The sequence below is a fragment of the Nannospalax galili genome, unplaced genomic scaffold (genome assembly GCF_000622305.1).
Source record: "Nannospalax galili isolate Female #2095 unplaced genomic scaffold, S.galili_v1.0 scaffold73, whole genome shotgun sequence".
Lineage (NCBI taxonomy): Eukaryota > Metazoa > Chordata > Mammalia > Rodentia > Spalacidae > Nannospalax > Nannospalax galili.
The window spans coordinates 183,844-202,933 of NW_008333528.1; positions in this window are offsets into that span (position 1 = coordinate 183,844).

A 19,090-nucleotide genomic window follows, 5' to 3' on the forward strand; every position below is an offset into this window, starting at 1 on the left:
AAACATAACCCTAACCAGTAACACTAACACTAACTCTAACCCTAAACCCTAACGCTAATCCTGACTAATCCTATACCTAACCCTAACACTAACCCCTAACCCCTAACCCTAACCGTAATCCTAACATTAAACCTAACTCTAACCCTATAGCTAACCTGAATCCAAACGCTACCAGAAAACCTACTGTGCTTTCTATGGGAAAGCAAGCACTTAGAAACAGATGTGACACATATTTTTCTTAAACAACCTCACTGACATTCATGCCAAAGTCCTTTACAAACAACAACTAAAGACCTTTGTGAAATGAGAAATTCTACTGTTTTTTTCGTTTTAACTATGGTAACTATGCCTAACCTTAACCTAACGATACCCCTACCCCATCCCTAAACCTAACACGTAACACTAACACTAACCTTAATCCTAACCCTCCTCAACACTAACCCTAACTCTACCCTAACCCTAACGCTAAACTAACCCAAACACTAACACTAACCCTAAACCTAAACCTAACCCCACCCCTAACCCTAACCCTAACCCTAATCTCTAACACTGAACACTAACCCTAATGCTAACACTAACCTACCCCTAACCCCTAACAATAACCCTAACCCTAACCTAACCCTAACACTAACAACTAACCCTTATCCCTAACCCTAATGCCAACCCTCCCCTAACACTAACCGTAACCCTAAACCTACCTTAACCCTAACCCTAAAGCTATCCCTAACCCTAATCCTAACCCTAACCCAAAATCTAACCTTAACCCTAAACATAACCCTAACTTTAATCCGAACCCTAACCCCAACTCTCACGATAAACTAATCCAAACCCTAACACAACCCTAATCCTTACCCTAACGCTAATCCAAACCCTAACCCAAACCCTAAACCTATCCCTAACGCTAACCCTAACCTTCAGCCTAACGCTAAAACTAACTCTCACCATAACCTAATACAAAGCCTAACCCTAACCCTAATCCTACGCTTAAACTTATCACTAACTCTAACCCAAACTCTACAAGAAAACCTACTGTGTATTCTGTGGAAAAGCAAGCACTTAGTAATAGAAGTGATACATAATTTTCTTAAGCAACCTGACTTACATTTATGCCAGTCCTTTTACATACAACTCATAAAGAGTTTTCTTAAATGAGAAATGCTACTGTTCTTTCTTTTTAACTACAGTAAGTACCTATCCATAACCCTAACCCTAACCCTCATCCTAACACTAACCCTAACTCTCACACTAACCTAATCCAAACTCTAACCATAAACCTAACACTAACAGTAAACTTAAAGCTAAATGTAACCCTCACCTTAACGCTATCACTAATTCTCACCAGAACCTGATCCTAACCCTAATCCTAACCCTAACAGTAAATTCCTAACCCCTAACCCTAATCCTAAGCCTAACCCTATCCATAAGCCTAACACCATCGCCTAACCCCTAACACCTAACCCTAACCCTAAATGTAACCCTAACCCTATTGCTAACCCTAAACCATACCCTAACAGAAAACCTACTATGCTTTCTGTGGGAAAGCAAGCACTTAGTAACTGATGTGACACATATTTTTGTTAAGCAACCTGACTGACATTGATGCCACAGTCCCTTTATATACAACTCATAAAGACATTTGTGAAATGAGAAATCCTACTGTTTTTTCATTTAACGACAGTGACTATCCCTAAACTTAACCCTAACCCTAAGCCAAACACTAACCCTAACCTTAGCACCTAACCCTAACACAAACCTTAACCTTAACCCTCCCCTAACACTAACCCTAACCATACCATAACCCTAACCCTAACCCTAAGCCTAACACCTAACCCTAACCCTAACCATAACCCTAACGCTAACCCTAACCCTAATGAAAACTCTAATATTAACCCTAACCATTACCCTAACACTAACCCTAACCCTAACTCTCACTGTAACCTAATAAAAACACTAACCCAACCCTAACCTTTACCCTAATCCTAACCTTAACCCTAACCCTAATGCAAATCCTAAACCTAACACTAGCCCTAACCCTAAGCCTACCCTAATCCTAACCCTAACTCTAATTCTAACCCTAAGCTCTAACCCTAACCCTAACCTTAACCCTAACCCAAACCCTAACCCTTACCCTAACACTAAACTCTAATGCTAACCCGAATCCGAACCCTAACCCTAACACTAACCAGAACCAGAACTCGAACGTGAACAGGAACTCTAATCTGAACACAAACCCGAACATCAACCCTAACCACAACCATAACCGCAACCCCAACCCAGGCCCCATACCCATCCCCAGCCCTAAATATAACCTTAACCCTAACCCTTCCCTAACCCTAACCCTAACCCTAACCCGAAGGCTATCCCTAACCCTAACACAAACTCTAATCTTAATCCTAAACATTACCCTAACCCTAACCCTAACCCTAACTCTCACCGTAACCTAATAAAAACACTAACCCAACCCTAAACTTTACCCTAACCCTAATGCTAATCCTAAACCTAATGCTAACCCTAACCTTAACCCTACCCTAACCCTAACCCTAACTCTAACTCTAACCATAAGCTCTAACCCTAAACCTAACCCTTACCCAAACTCTGAACCTTACCCTAACCCTAAACTCTAACGCTAATGCGAATCCGAATCCGAACACTAACACTAACACTAACACTAACCAGTACCAGAACCCAAACGTGAACAAGAACTCGAATCCAAATGCAAACCTGAACACGAACCTGAACCACAAACCCAAACTCAATCCCAACCCCGGCCCCATACCCATCCCCAGCCCCAACCCGAACCAACCCAAACCCTAAACCTAACCCTAGCCCTAGCCCTAACAACCCTTCACACTAACCCTAGCCCTAGCCCTAGCCCTAACCCTAGCCCTAACCCTAACAATAACCCTAACCCCTAAACCCTAACCCTAACCCTAACCCATAACCCTAAACCTAAACCTAAACCTATCCCCCAAAACAACCCCAACGACAAACCCAACCCAAACCCTAATCCTAACATTAACCCTAACACAACCCTAGCCCTAACCCTAACCTTATCCCTAACCCCTAACCATAACCCAGCCCTAACCTTAAGCCTAACCCTAACCCTAACCCATAAACTTAAGCCAAACCCTAGCCTGAACCTGAACCCTAGCCCTAGCCCTAGCCCTAGCTCTAACCCTAACCCTTACCTGAACCCGAACCCAAAACCTAAGACCAAACTCTAACCTGAACTCGAACATGAACCCAAACCCAAAGAGGAAACTGAAACCCTACCCCAACCCCATTTACAAACCCCACCCGAGCCCCAGCTCAGCCCCAGACCCAACCCAAATGCTAACTCGAACTCAAACATGAACCCGAACTTGAACCCGAACCCTAAACCTAATCATAAACCTAAACCTAGCCCTAGCCCTAGATCTAGCCACAGTCCTAGCCCTAGCCATAACCGTAACCGTAAACCTAACATGAACTCGAACCTAAACCCTATCCCTAACCCTAACCGTAACCCTAACCCAAACTCTCACCCTAACCCAAACCCGAACCCTAAACATAAACTTTAACACAAACCCGAACCCAAAACCAAACACGAAACCTAACCCTAACTATAACCCTAAACCTAGCCATAGGCCTAGCCCTAGCCCTCCCTCTTAATCTTAACCCTAAACCAAACCCAAACCCTAACCCAAACTCTCACCCTAACTTGAACCTGAGCCCTAACCCTAACCTCTAACACAAACCCGAACCCAAAACCAAAGCCGAACCCTAACCCTAAACCTTACCCTAAATGTAGCCGTAGCCCTAGCCCTGCCTCTTAATCCTAACCCTAAACCTAACCCTAACTCAACCCTAAACACTAACCCTAACTCTAAACTGAACCTGAACCCTAACCCTGACCTATAACCCTAAACCTAACCAGAAACCTAACCCTAACACTAACCAGTACCTGAACCCGAACCTGAACCATAACCACAAGCCTAATCAGAACATGAAACCTAATACGAACATGAACCCCAACCCCAAACCCAAACCCAACCACAGCCCCAGCCCCTTCCTCATCCCCATCTGCAAAACAAACACAAACACGAAACTGAACCCTACAGCTAGCCATATCCCTTTCCTTAGACCTAGCCTTAGCCCTAACCCTAACACTAACCCTAACCCTAACCCCTAACCCCTAACCCTCAATGCTAACCCTAAACTTAACACTAACCCTAGCCCTAAGCCTAACACCTAACCCTAACACTAACTCTCACCATAACCTAATCCAAACCCTAACCCTAACCCTAATCATAATGCTAATCCTAAAGCTACCACTAACCCTAACCCTAACCGTAACCCTTACCCTAAGCCTAATTCTAACCCTACCGTAACACTAACCCTAACCGAAAGCCCTAACAATAACCAGTAACCCTAACCCTAACACTAACCCTAAACCTAACCCTAAACCTATCGCTAACCCTAAACCAAACCCTACCAGAAAACCTACTGTGCTTTCTATTGGAAAGCAAGCACTTAGTAATAGAGGTGACACATAATTTTCTCAAGCAACCTGACTGACATTGATGCCACAGTTCTTTTACATACAACTCATAAAGATCTTTGTGAAATAAGACATCCTACTGTTCTTTCTTATTAACTACAGTAAATAGCTATCCCTAACTCTAAACCTTACCCTGTCCCTAGCATTAGCGCAAGCCCACTTACCCTAACCCTAACACAAACAGTAACACTACCACTAACCCTAACCCTAACTCTAACCTAACCATAATCCTTATGCTAACAGCATCACTCTAATATCCAAACCAGGTAAAGACACAACCAAAAAAGAAAACTATAGACCCATATCCTTAACTCTCATTATTACATAATCCAAAACCTAACCCTAACCCTAACTCTAAGCTTAAACCTTATCACTAATTCTAACCCAAACCCTACAAGAAAACCTACTGTGTATTCTGTGGGAAAGCAAGCACTTAGTAATAGAAGTGATACATAATTTTCTTAAGCAACCTGACTGACATTGATGCCACAGTTCTTTTACATACAACTCATAAAGACTTTTCTTAAATGAGAAATGCTACTGTTCTTTCTTTTTAACTACAGTAAGTACCTATCCCTAACCCTAAACCTAATCCTCATCCTAACACCAACCCTAACTCCACCCTAACCTAATCCAAACTCTAACCATAAACCTAACACTAAGAGTAAACCTAAAGCTAAATGTAATCCTCACCTTAACGCTAACTGTAACTCTCACCCGAACCTGATCCTAACCCTAACCCTAACTGTAAAACCTAACACCTAACCCTAATCCTAAGCCTAACACTATCCATAAGCCTAACACTATCGCCTAACCCCTGACACATAACCCTAACCCTAAATGTAACCCTAAAGCTATCGCTAACCCTAAACCATACCCTACAAGAAAACCTACTGTGCTTTCTATGGGAAAGCAAACACTTAGTAACAGATGTGACACATATTTTTGTTAAGCAACCTGACTGACATTGATGCCACAGTCCCTTTATATACAACTCATAAAGACCTTTGTGAAATGAGAAATTCTGTTTTTTCATTTTAACTACAGTAACTATCCCTAAACTTAACCCTAACTCTAACCCTAACACTAACCCCAACTTTAACACCTAACCTTAACACTAACCTTAACCCTAACCCTCCCCTAACACTAACCCTAACCCTACCCTAACCCTAACCCTAACCCTAACACTAACATTAACCCTAAGCCAAAGCCTAATCCTAACCCTAAACCCAACTGCTAACCCTAACCATAACCTTAACCCTAACCCTAAACTAACCCCTAATGCCGAATGCTAACCCTCACCCTAAACTAACCCTAATCCTAACCCCTAAACCTACCAATAACCCTACCCTAACCCTAACCCTAAGCCTAACACATAACCCTTATCCCTAACCCTAACCCTAACCTACCCCTAATACTAAACATAAGCCTAACCCCACCGTAACACTAACCTTAACCCTAACCCTAAATTTACACCTAACCCCCAATTCTAACCCTAACCCTAACCCTAATCCTAAGCCTAACACGTAACCCTAACACTAACCCTAAACCTAATCCTACTTTAACACTAACTCTAACGCTATCCCTAACCCTAACCCTAACCCTAACCCAAAATCTAACCATAACCCTAACCATAACCCTAAACTTAATCCTAACCCTAAACCTAACTATCACAGTAGACTAATCCAAACCCTAACCCAACCCTAACCCTTACCCTAACACTAATCCAAACCCTAACCCTAATCCTAAACCTATCCCTAACGCTAAACCTAACCTTCAGCCTAATGCTAACACTAACTCTCACCATAACCTAATCCAAACTCTAGCCCTAACCCTAATCATAACGCTAATCCTAAACCTATCACTATCTCTAACCCTAAACTTAACCCTAACCCTAACCCTAATTCTAACCCTACCATAAAACTAACCCTAAACGAAACCCCAAACCCTAACCACTAACCCTAACCCTAACACTAACCCTAAACCTAACCCTAAACCTACCGCTAACCCTAAACCAAACCTACCAGAAAACCTACTGTGCTTTCTATTGGAAAGCAAGCACTTTGTAAGAGAGGTGACACATATTTTTCTTAAGCAACCTGACTGACATTGATGCCACAGTTCTTTTACATACAACTCATAAAGATCTTTGTGAAATAAGACATGCTACTGTTCTTTCGTTTTAAGTACAGAAAGTACCTACCCTAACCCTAACCCTAATGATAAACGTAATCCTCATCCTAATGCTAACCCTCTCACCCTAACCAATCCAAACCCTAACCCTACCCTAACACTAACCCTAATCCTAAACCTAACTCTAACCCTAACCCTCACGCTAATCCTAATCCTAACTCTAATTCTAACCCTCACGTAATGCTTAACTCTCACCCTAACCTAATCCAAACCCTAACCCTACCCTATCCCTCAGCCTAACCCTACCCCTAACTCTCATTCTTACATAATCCAAACCCTAACCCTAACCCTAAGCTCAAACCTATCGCTAACTCTAACCCAAATCTTACAAGAAAACCTACTGTGTATTCTGTGGAAAAGCAAGCACTTAGTAACAGATGTGACACATATCTTTGTTAAGCAAACTGACTGACCTTGATGCCACAGTCCCTTTATATACAACTCATAAAGACCTTTGTGAAATGAGAAATTCTACTGTGTTTTCATTTTAACTACAGTAACTATCCCTAAACTTAACCCTAACCCTAACCCTAACACTAACCCTAACCATAACACCTAACCCTAACCCTAACATTAACCCTAACCTCCCCTCACACTAACCCTAACCCTACCCTAACCCTAACACTAACACTAACCCAAACCCTAACCCAAAGCCTAATCCTAACCCTAAACCCAACTGCTAAGCCTAATCATAACCTTAACCTTAACCCTAAACTAACCCCTAAGCCCGAACGCTAACCCTCACCCTAAACTAACACTAACCCTAACCCCTAAACCTAACTATAACCTGATCCTAACCCTAACCCTAAGCCTAACACATAACCCTTATCCCTAACCATAACCCTAACCCAACCTGAATACTAACCATAACCCTAACCCTACCCTAACACTAACCTTAACACTAAACCTAAATTTACCCCTAACCCACAATTCTAACCCTAACACCAAACCCTAACACAAATCTTAACCCTAACCCTACCCTAACACTAACCCTAACCCTAACCGTACCCTAACCCTAACCCTAACGCTAACTCTAACCCTAACACAAACTTTAATCTTAGCCCTAACCATTACCCTAACACTAACCCTAACCCTAACTCTCACCGTAACCTAGTAGAAACCCTAACGCAACCCTAATCTTTACCCTAACACTAATCCAAACCCTAACCCTAACCCTTACCCTAAACCTAACCCTAACGCTAACCCTAACTTTCACCCTAACACTAACACTAACTCTCACTATAACCTAATCCACACCCTAACCCTAACCATAAACCTTATCGTAATCCTAACGCTAATCCTAACCCTAACCTTAACCCTAACCCTAATCCTAACCCTACCCTAACACTAACCCTAACCTTAACCCCTAACCCTAACCACTAACCCTAACCTTAACCCTAACACTAACCCTAAACCTAACCCTAAGCATATGGCTAACCCTAACCCAAACCCTACCAGAAAACGTACTGTGCTTTCTATTGGAAAGCAAGCACTTAGTAAGAGATGTGGCACATATTTTTCTTAAGCAACCTGACTGACATTGATGCCACAGTTCTTTTACATACAACTGATAAAGATCTTTGTGAAATGAGACATGCTACTGTTCTTTCATTTTAAGTACAGAAAGTACCTACCCTAACCCTAATGCTAAACCTAATCCCCATCCTAATGGTAACCCTAACTCTCATCCTAATGTAATCCAAACCCTAACCTTACCCTAACCCTAATCCTAATCCTAACTCTCACCCTAAGCCTCACACTAATGCTAATCTTAACTCTCACCCTAGCCTAATCCAAAACCTAACCATATAATAAGACTCAGCCTAACCGTACCCCTAACTCTCATTCTTACATAATCCAAACCCTAAACCTAACCCTAATCCAGACACTAACCCTAACCCTAACCATAACCTAACCCTCACCCTAACGCTAAACCTAACCCTAACCCTAACCCTAACCCTAAACCTAACCATAACCCTAAACTTATCGCTAACTCTAACCCAAACCGTACAGGAAAACCTACAGTGCATTCTGTGGAAAAGCAAGCAATTAGTAGCAAATGTGACACATAATTTTCTTAAAAACCTGAGTTACATTGATGCCACTCCTTTTACATACAACTCATAAAGACTTTTCTTAAATGAAAAATGCTACTGTTCTTTCTTTTTAACTACAGTAAGTACCTATCCTTAACCCTAACCCTCATCCTAACACTAACCCTAACTCTCACCCTAACCTAATCCAAACTCTTACCATAACCCTAACACTAACAGTAAACATAACGCTAAATCTAACCCTCACCTTAACACTAATACACCCAAACCTGATACTAGCCATAACCCTAACCCTAACCATAAACCTAACCCCTAACACTAATCCTAACCCTATCCCTAAGCCTAACACTATCGCCTAACCCCTAACACCTAACCCTAACCTTAACCCTAAACCTAATCCTAACCCTAACTCTAACCCTAAACCCTAACCCTAATCCCAAGACTAACCCTATCCCTAACCCTAAAACTAACCAATAACCCTAACCGTAACCCTAAACCTAAACCTAACTCTAACCTTATCACTAACCCTAACCCAAATCATACCCGAAAACCTTCTGTGCTTTCTATGGGAAAGCAAACACGTAGTAACACATGTGACACATATTTTTCTTAAGGAACCTGTTGACATTGATGCCACAACCCTTTACATACAACTCAAAACGACCTCTGTGAAATGAGAAATTCTACTGTTTTTTCATTTTAACTACAGTAACTATCCCTAACCTTAACCCTAATCCAAATCCTAACACCTAACCCTAACACTAACCTTAACCCTAACCCTCCACTAACACTAACCCCAAACCTAATGCTATCCTAACCCTACCCATAACGCTAACCCAAACCCTAACCCTAAACCTAACCCTAAGCCTAAACCTAACCCTAAATCCAACCCCTAACTCTAACCTTAACCCTAACCCTAAACTAACCCTAAACCTAACCTCTAAACCTAACCCTAACTATAACCTAAACCCTACCCTAACCCTAACCCTAAGCCTAACCCATAACCCTTACCCCTAACCTTAACCCTCCCCTAATACTAACCATAACCCTAACCCTATCCTAAAACTAACATTAACCCTAACCCTAAACTTACCCCAACCCCCAATGATAACCCTAAGCCTAACACTAACCCTAACCCTAAGCCTAACACCTACACTTAACCTTAACCCTACCCTAACACTAACCCTAACCCTACCCTAAATCTAACCCTAACCTAAACTCTAACCTTAACCCTAACCATTACCCTAACACTAACCCTAACCCTAACCCTCATCGTAACATAATCCAAACCGTAACCCAACCTTAACACTAAGGCAAACCCTAACCCTAACCCTAAACCTAACCCTAAAGCTAACCCTAACCTTCAACCTACAGCTAACACTCTCGCCATAACCTAATCCATACACTAAACCTAACCCTAAACCTAAACCTAACCCTAATGCTAATGCTAACCTTCACCCTAACACCAACTCTTACCATAACCTAAACCTACCCCTACCCCTAACCCTAACCCTAATCCTAACGCTACCCTCACACTAACGCTATCCATATCCCCTAACCCTAACCACTAACCCTAACACTAACCTTAAAGCTAACCCAAACCCTACCAGAAAACGTACTCTGCTTTCTTTTGGGAAGCAAGCACTTAGTAACAGAGGTGACACATATTTTTCTTAAGCCACCTGAATGACATTGATGCCACAGTTCTTTTACATACAACTCATCAAGACCTTGTGAAAAGAGACATGCTACTGTTCTTTTGTTTCAGCTACAGAAAGTACCTACCCTAACCCTAACCCTAATGCTAAACCTAATCCTCATCCTAATGCTAACACTAACTATAACCCTAACCTAATCCAAACCCTAACCCTACCCTAACCCTCACCCTAACACTAACTCTAACCCTAACCCTCACGATAATGCTGACATTAACTCTCACCCTAACCTAATTGAAACCCTAACCCTACCTAACCCTTAGCCTAACCCTACCCCTAACTCTCATCCTTACATAATCCAAACCCTAAACCTAATCCAGACACTAACCCTAACCCAACGTAACCCTAACCCTAACCCTAATGGTAACCTTAACACTAAACCTAACCCTAACCTTAACCCTAAACCTACAGCTAACTCCAACCCAAACCCTACAAGAAAACTTACTGTGTATTTTTTGGAAAAGCAAGGACTTAGTAATAGATGTGACACATAATTTTCTTAAGCAACCTGACTTACATTTATGCCAGTCCTTTTACATACAACTCATAAAGACTTTTCTTAAATGAAAAATGGTACTGTTCTTTCTTTTTAACTACAATAACTACCTACCCTTAACCCTAACCTTAACCCTCATCTTAACGCTAACCCTAACTCTCAACCTAACCTAACCCAAACACTAACCATAACCAAAACACTAACAGTAAACCTAATGCTAAATCTAACCCTCACCTTAATGCTAACACTAACTCTCACCCCAACCTGATCCTAACCCTAACCCTAACCGAAACCCTAACCCCTAACCCCTAACCCTAACCCTATTCCTAAGCCTAACAATATCGCCTAACCCCTAACACCTAACCCTAACCATAACCCTAACCGTAACCCTAACCCTAACAACCCTAACCCTAACAACCATAACCCTAACCAACTCTAACCTTAACGCTAACAACCCTAACCCTAACAACCCTAACCCTAATCCTAACCACCCTAACACTAACCCTAGCCCTAACAAACCTAACCCTAACCCTAACCCAACCACCCTAATGCTAACAACCCTAACCCTAATAACCCTAACACTAACCCTAACAACCCTAACCCTATCAACCCTAACCCTACCCCTAAAACCCTGAAACACAAAAACCTTAACCCTAACCCTAACCCCACAACCCTAACCTAACCCTAACCCTAGCAACCCTAACCCTATCAACCCTAACCCTAACACTAACCCTAACCCTAAAACCCCAACCCTAACCCAAACCCTAAACCCTAACCCTAACCCTAACAACCCCAACCCTAACAACCCCAATCCTAACTATGACAGCCCCAGCCCCAGCCCCAGTCCTAACCCAACCCTAACCCTCACCCCTAACCCCTAACCCTAACCCCAACCCTAACCCTAACAACCCTAACCCTAACCCTAAAACCTTAACCCTAACCCCTAACCCCAATCCCAACACCAAACCTTTCTCTAACAACCCTAACCTTAACCCTAACCCTAAAACCCTAACCTTAACCGTAAACCTGAAATCCTAAAATCCTAAAAAAATCTTAAAACCCTAAAAAACCCTAAAACCCTAAAACCCTAAAATGCTAACTCTAATCCTAACAACCCTACCTCTAACTCTAACCGTAAAACCCTAAAACCCTAAAACCCTAAAACTCTAAAACCCTAACCCTAACCCTAACCTACCTAGTTTTGTGTTACTGCCCTGCCTGGTCCTTACTCCACTGGCTCTATTTTCTTCTGGGCAATGTGGCTTTCCTGTGGGACCCTCAGGAAGCAGCATGGGCTTTGCACGCAGCTGACCACTCTCCTCTTCACCCTCTTCCAGCGGGGAGAGACTGTGCTCTCGTCCTGTGGCTGAGCAATGATGAGCCTTTCTTTGGCTGTTTCTCAGAGGGGTAAACTCCTATCCTCTCTATTTGTGCCTATGGTGGTCACACTACAGTTCTCTTTTGGTGTATTCTGCATGCCCAAGCTGTTCTTGCTGGTGATTACATCCTGTGGCACCTCCGAGGCCAGATGCTTTCCAGAAATACCCTTGGAGGATCTGCTGACTGAAGACACACCTTTGGAGGTCATGGCACTTCCTTCCAAATTGCTATCAGCTGAGCAGCCACAGCACCACACTGCGGTCCTGGGCTGGGAGGGTCCATGCCCTTCTGCTGGCAGCACCGGGTGGCAGGCATGCTGTGGCTTCTGATGCCCTTTCTTGAACCCTCACTGTCCTCATGCAGCTGACGTTTAACTAGTAAGGTGAGGGCAAGAAGGGAGGACTCTGTCATTCTCCTATGGAGAATGAAGGTCACAGGACCTGCAAGGGTCCTGGTAGCACCAGATTGCATGGGCTTATTTTGACAGTTGGTGTTGTAGCCTTGAGGTGACTTATGTTTTAAAATTAGGTAAGTGGCCATGATATTATTAAATTTTTTTTCATGTAAAGAGTCTCTAATGTCCTTAGGGTTGTAGCCCATGTCACACATAGTCAACACAATGCTGGGATTTGGGATGCTGGGGGACGTCTCTAAGGAAGATGCTAATTTTGAAACTTCTTCACTTTCCTTAAGCCACTGGTGTCCCATGATGTCATGTATTGTGGGCCTCTGCCTAAACTCAACAGTGAACAATTGCCTGATGAGGTTTATAATGTGTGGGGAAAGCTTGCATGGAATGGAGAGCTTTGGATTCAGCATGTTCCTCTTCATCTGTGAATAGGTATCTGCTTCGAAGGGGAAGATGCTTGTTAACATTACATACAAAACCACTCCCATGCTCCAGATGTCACTTGCACATACATCATATCCTTGGGCCATGAAAACCTCAGGAGCACAATACTCAAGGATGCCATAGAAGCCCTAAAACGTCTGGCCAGTGGTGACTTCTATGGCCAGGCCAAAGTCACACAGTTTGATGTGTCCTTTGTCATCCAACAGCATGTTATCTAATTTAATATCCCTGTGTGCAATGCCGTTCTCCGCACATGCCATCTGTGTGAAGATGGGGTGGGCTTCCTCCTCTTGTAGACTTCCCACCTTCTCCACGTGGTCTGCCAGATCTCCCCCATCAGCATGTTCCATCACCAAATAGGTCTGTTTTGAGGTTTCGATGAGGTGGAAGAGTTTGATAATGTTTGGGTGATCCAATGCCTTAATGATATCTACTTCAGACATGACCTGGAAGGCATTGTTCTCACCCCTTTCCAGGATCTTGACAGAAACTGGCCCCCCTGTGTGACGGTGGAGAGCCCGTTTGACCTCAGCAAAGCTGCCTTGGCCAAGGGTCTTGAGGATCAGGTAATGATCTGTGAGGATATCCTCTTCAGAGGAGCTGGTCTTAAGGTATGGCTCCATTGTTGCCTCCTCACTTCTGCTTGTGGGGTGCTTGAGAATTTGCATCATAACACAAACTCACAAAGCTAGATCTTAAAAATTAAAAGCAGGTCTAGGAGGAGAGCCTAGAACCAAAATTCCTACATCAAAAAAAACCAGAGATACATCAATTAAGAAAACACCCTCATGTTGATGAGCAAGGTCAAAAACAATAAGCAAAAACTAAACTCTAAAGCAGTAGATGGTAAAACAATAAAAATCAGAGTTGAATATAATGAAAAACTAGTAAAAAAAACAATACGAAGGATCAAGGAAACAAAACCCTTGGTTATTGGAAAGGATGAACATAAGTGACAAAACCTTACTCGATCTAAGGAAATAAAAGAAAGCACAAATTAACAAATATTACTGAGGAGCTAGAGAGATGGCTCAGAGCACTGGCTGCTCTGGCAGAGGACCCAGGTTTGGTTCCAAGCACCCACACAGTAGCTTATAACCATTCGTAACTCCAGTTCCAGGGCATCTAATACACTCTTCTGACCCCTGTGGACATTGTACACACATGATGCACTTATATACATGCAGGGAAAGCACTCAAACTCATCTTTTTTTCTTTTTTGTCTTTTTGAGACAGGGTCTCCCTGTAACCCCATTGTCCTGGAACTCACTATGTAGACCAGGCTGGCCTTGAACTCACAGAGATCTGCCTGCCTCTGTCCCCCAAGTGTTGGGATTGAAGGCATGTGCCACCACGCCCAGCTCAAACACATAATTCTTTTTAAATTTAAAAATTAAAGTAGGGTGTTGTGGCACAAGCTTTTAATCCCAGCCCTTGGGAGGCAGAGGCAGGCAGATCTTCCTGAGTTCGATTGATATGGAGAAAAGGGAATGCTCATTCACTGCTGGTGGGATTGCAAACTCATGTAACCCCTATGGAAAGCAGTGTAGAGAGCTCTTAAAAAACTACAAATGAACCTACCCTATGACCTGGTTATACCATTCTTTAGCATAAACTCAAAGTACTCATCATATTGAAGAGACACTTGTTACAACCATGTTTGTTGCTGCTCTTTTTGTAATAGCTAAGAGACATAAGCAACCTAAGTGCCCCTCAATTGATGACTATCTAACGAAAATGTGGTACATTTACACAATGGAGTCCTACTCAGCAGGAAAAAAGATGAAATAATGAAATTTGCAGGTAAATGGATGGATCCAGAAATTGTTATTAAGAGAAGACAGACTCAGAAAAAAAAAGATGTTCTCCCTCATTTGTGGATCCTAGCACCAAATCCTTATAAATGGAAACCCACTGAACTGGGCCAACAGCCCAGGGAAATCAGATGATGCAGAGACCCAAAAGTGCAGTGCTTTGCCACGATGGGAGGAAGATCATCCCACACCTATCACCCCCTCCAAGGCTCAGGGACTTTGGTGGAACACCTTGGTGAAAAGAACGTTAAGAACCAAAGGAAGGGGTGGAGTGTGGACTGGAAGTGTTCTCTGACCCTATGCTGGCAAGTTGAAGGAGTTGGGGGGGAGTCAGTTACCCCTCCTACCCAATCAGTTGACCTTAGATGCATGTGTGGGAGGGGCTAAGGATCTATAAGCCAAAAATTCCATGAGGCACCTGTCTCCTCATTTTGTGCAGCTGTTGGGAAGTCACAGGATCTATACTTGAGTGTGGACTTTCCAGTGCAGCCTTAAATGGGGGGCACCCACCCTTCTGCAAATAAACCCCCATCCTATGCTCTGTCAGCAAGTCCAATAAACTCACTGGGAGTTGATATCTTATTCCTATTTTCCTATTTTTCCCCCTTAAACTTCATTGTATATATATATATATATATCCTGCTTCAAGTTATTTCTGGAAAAACGTGTTAAAAATTGCCTCTCTTTGGAATAATAAAAATATTCTTAAAAAAATAAATAAGGCCTTTCTGCCAGTTGGAGAAATAATAAAAACAATTGTTTTAAAAAGATTTGATAATGAGGATGTGTTTATCCATGAATGCAAAGATAGTCTGAAATATACAAATTAATAAATAAAGCAGCATGTGAAGAGAACCGAGGCCCAACATTACACACCCTCAAAGAAAAGGGAATTTTATCATTTTTTGGAAAATAGAATGAACTGGAGATTATTGTGTTATGTGTAACAAGCCAGTCACACAAAGCACATATCACCTGTTTTCTCTCGCACACAGAATCTGGAGGTTTGGGAGAGCCTGAACATAAAGGGGGCCCAACTTGGGATGTGTAAGTGGGCAGGGTTCTGTTTGCCTGAGAAGGCCTGCCCTGGGCCTGAGTGCCTGAGCCACCACAGGGTCCACAGTCTGGTTCAAGGGCCCTGGGTGGTTCAAAATCCAGACTCACATGCCTCAAGTTATCCAGACCATAGGAACAAGGGCCACTGACAGAAAACCAAATTAAAGTAGCTTTGAAAAACAAACAGTGGGGTGAAGGAGCATGAGAACCAGGGGCATGGCAGGTGGTGGCAAACAAGTGTGTACCGGGTATTAGAAGAGTAATCCAGGAAGATCCTCTTCCAAAATCGTGAAGCTTCGTACTGTTTCTGCACGCACAGTCCAAATTGCTGGTGTCCTTGCAGAGAAAGCAAAAGCACAGACTTCACCTTCACCAGTCAGGCACCAACTGTCTCAGAACCCTCCTGGAACTTTGTGCTTTAACCGCTCTCTGACATGATTGGCCATGCACCTAGAACTCAGCCAATCAGACTGGCCTGGCGGGATGGACTCTCCTGATTGGGCAGAATAGAGTCAAGTGACCTCTGCCTTGTAGGTAGAGAAGTGGAGGGAGGGGGTTGGTGAATTCTTTAAGACAGGGTTAGGGACAACTTTTACATGCTCGATACCTTGTTTGCATTGATGTGCCTGCTCAGGCCCACTTCTCCCACCCCTCTGCCTTGTGTCCACAGAAGACTTCACGGTAGCACTTCTTCCCTTCCAGGCCCCATTTCAATTTGTTTCTCTGCTCTTGTCTGTGTGCTGGGGCTAGTTGCTTCAGTTCCTTTCTCTCCTAATAGAAGGGACTGTGACCTGGAATTGGAAGTCCAATAAACACTTTCTTCCCCTAGGTTCTGTTGCTCAGGGTGCTTTACCACAAGCTACAACACCCTGAGTCTCCGAATAAATGAATATGTACATACACATAAATATATAAATAAAATCACTGAAGATGACCAACCTGGCCTGATCAACCTTGTCTGGGGGTTGGGGCACGGTACAGCTCTATGTGTTATGTTTGAGATGCTAGATTTGATTCGCTTATACCTTGGGGTGGGGGAGAGGGGGGACACATTGGTAGTCACCCAGAAAGGAAGAGCTTTGTGACGGTTTGGTTGGTGTGGGTGAGTGTATTGAGTACCTTGCATTTAATTTAAACATTAAAATATATTTATATAACTCAAAAACTAAACTATGGCTGTTTCAAAAAAGGAGCTTGCTAAATTCCCAAAATTTTGAAAAAATCTGCTCTCACAACTCAGAATTAAGGAGCAAATAGCAGTGTCATCCAAAAATGATAGACTGTATTTTAAGTTTATATCTGAGGCTGAGGCTGGGGCTGGAGCTTGTGGTAGGTCATCTGATTAGCATGTAGGAAAGGCTGCATTCAATCCCCTGCACCAAAACAAACAATAAACTACATAATTTATGAACATTATTGGAAGGAATTAATCACGATACAGACAGAACCTGGACTAAGGACTTTTAATTAACATTGCGCCAAAAATCTGTTCATCATGCAAACAAGTGAACTGATCCACAGGCTCCTGGGATCTGGGCACCTGATTTTCATCCCTGGGACCCCACTTTGCCCTCCATCCAGGATAGTGAGGGAATGTGGGTGTGCTTGAAGTAGCATATCAAAATGCAAGAAGCTGTGTATTCATATTCATGTTCTCATTGAAGACAGTGAGAATGACTGAGGATCTGCTTGACATCAGTGTAGGGGATATTTTAGGCCTAGGGATCAAAGGGGCAAGATTTTCTGATATGGATGGATCAAACTTTAGTTTCCCAATTGATACTGGAGAAACTGTTTGATTAAAAGTATGGGTGAAGACCAAAAAAAAAAAAAAAAAAAAAAGAGGAGGAACCCAATGAAGAGATGGTTTTGGAAGCTCTCATCAAGAAATCCCAATGGACTCTGACGTGAACATTTGAAATTTGTCCTGTTTGATTTTTTTTCTAGAACTTGTAATGCTAACTACTCTTTCCTTTACTTCTCTTTCACATCTAGTCACCACTCAAGGCCTTTCTTTTCTCCCTACAGATAAGGTTTATGCAATTTGGGAGTCTTTTAGATAGACCCACTGACAGGGTACCCCAACTGCCTCACCCTGCATCCCTGTGGTACAACTGTAATGTGGCTTAGTAACACTGCACTACTGTTCCCTAAGATTCCTGTTGCCTAGTGACATCATAGCCATTCTTGTGGGAGAGGGTGTGAGAGGGTGTGCATGAAAGTCAATGTCAGGTGTCTTCCTTAATCACTCTCCACTTTACTTTTTAAAATATTTCCATTCATTTTTCTGTGTATGAGTGCACTGCCTGCATATATATAAGTGGACCTGTCTGCTGCAAATGCCTGTGGAGGTCAGAACAGAGCATCAGATCTCCTGGACCTGGACTCATGGATAGTTATTAACTGCTGGTACTAGGAATCAAACCTGGGTTCTCTGCAAGAGCAGCCAGTGCTCTTAACTGCTGAGCCATCTCTGCAGTCTCTCCACTCCATTTGTCACTGAGTCAGTTAGGCTGACCAGCGAACCCAACATATTCACCTCTCTCTACCTCCCCAGTGCTGTGATTGCAAGTGTCCACTGCCTCGCAGTTATTAACTGCTGGTACTAGGAATCAAACCTGGGTTCTCTGCAAGAGCAGCCAGTGCTCTTAACTGCTGAGCCATCTCTGCAGTCTCTCCACTCCATTTGTCACTGAGTCAGTTAGGCTGACCAGCGAACCCAACATATTCACCTCTCTCTACCTCCCCAGTGCTGTGATTGCAAGTGTCCACTGCCTCGCTTGGATACTTCTATCAGTGCCAGGGACTGAAACTCAGCTAGCTATTCATGCTTGTGAAGCAAGAACTTTACAAACTGAGTCATCACCCCAGCCTTGACATCGTAACCACTCTATGGTCATAGTGCAGCAGATTACTCACACATTTGTGGTGGTGCTGGTATAAACATATCTGCTTCCTCACCACATGAAAGTATAGCACACACTTGGAA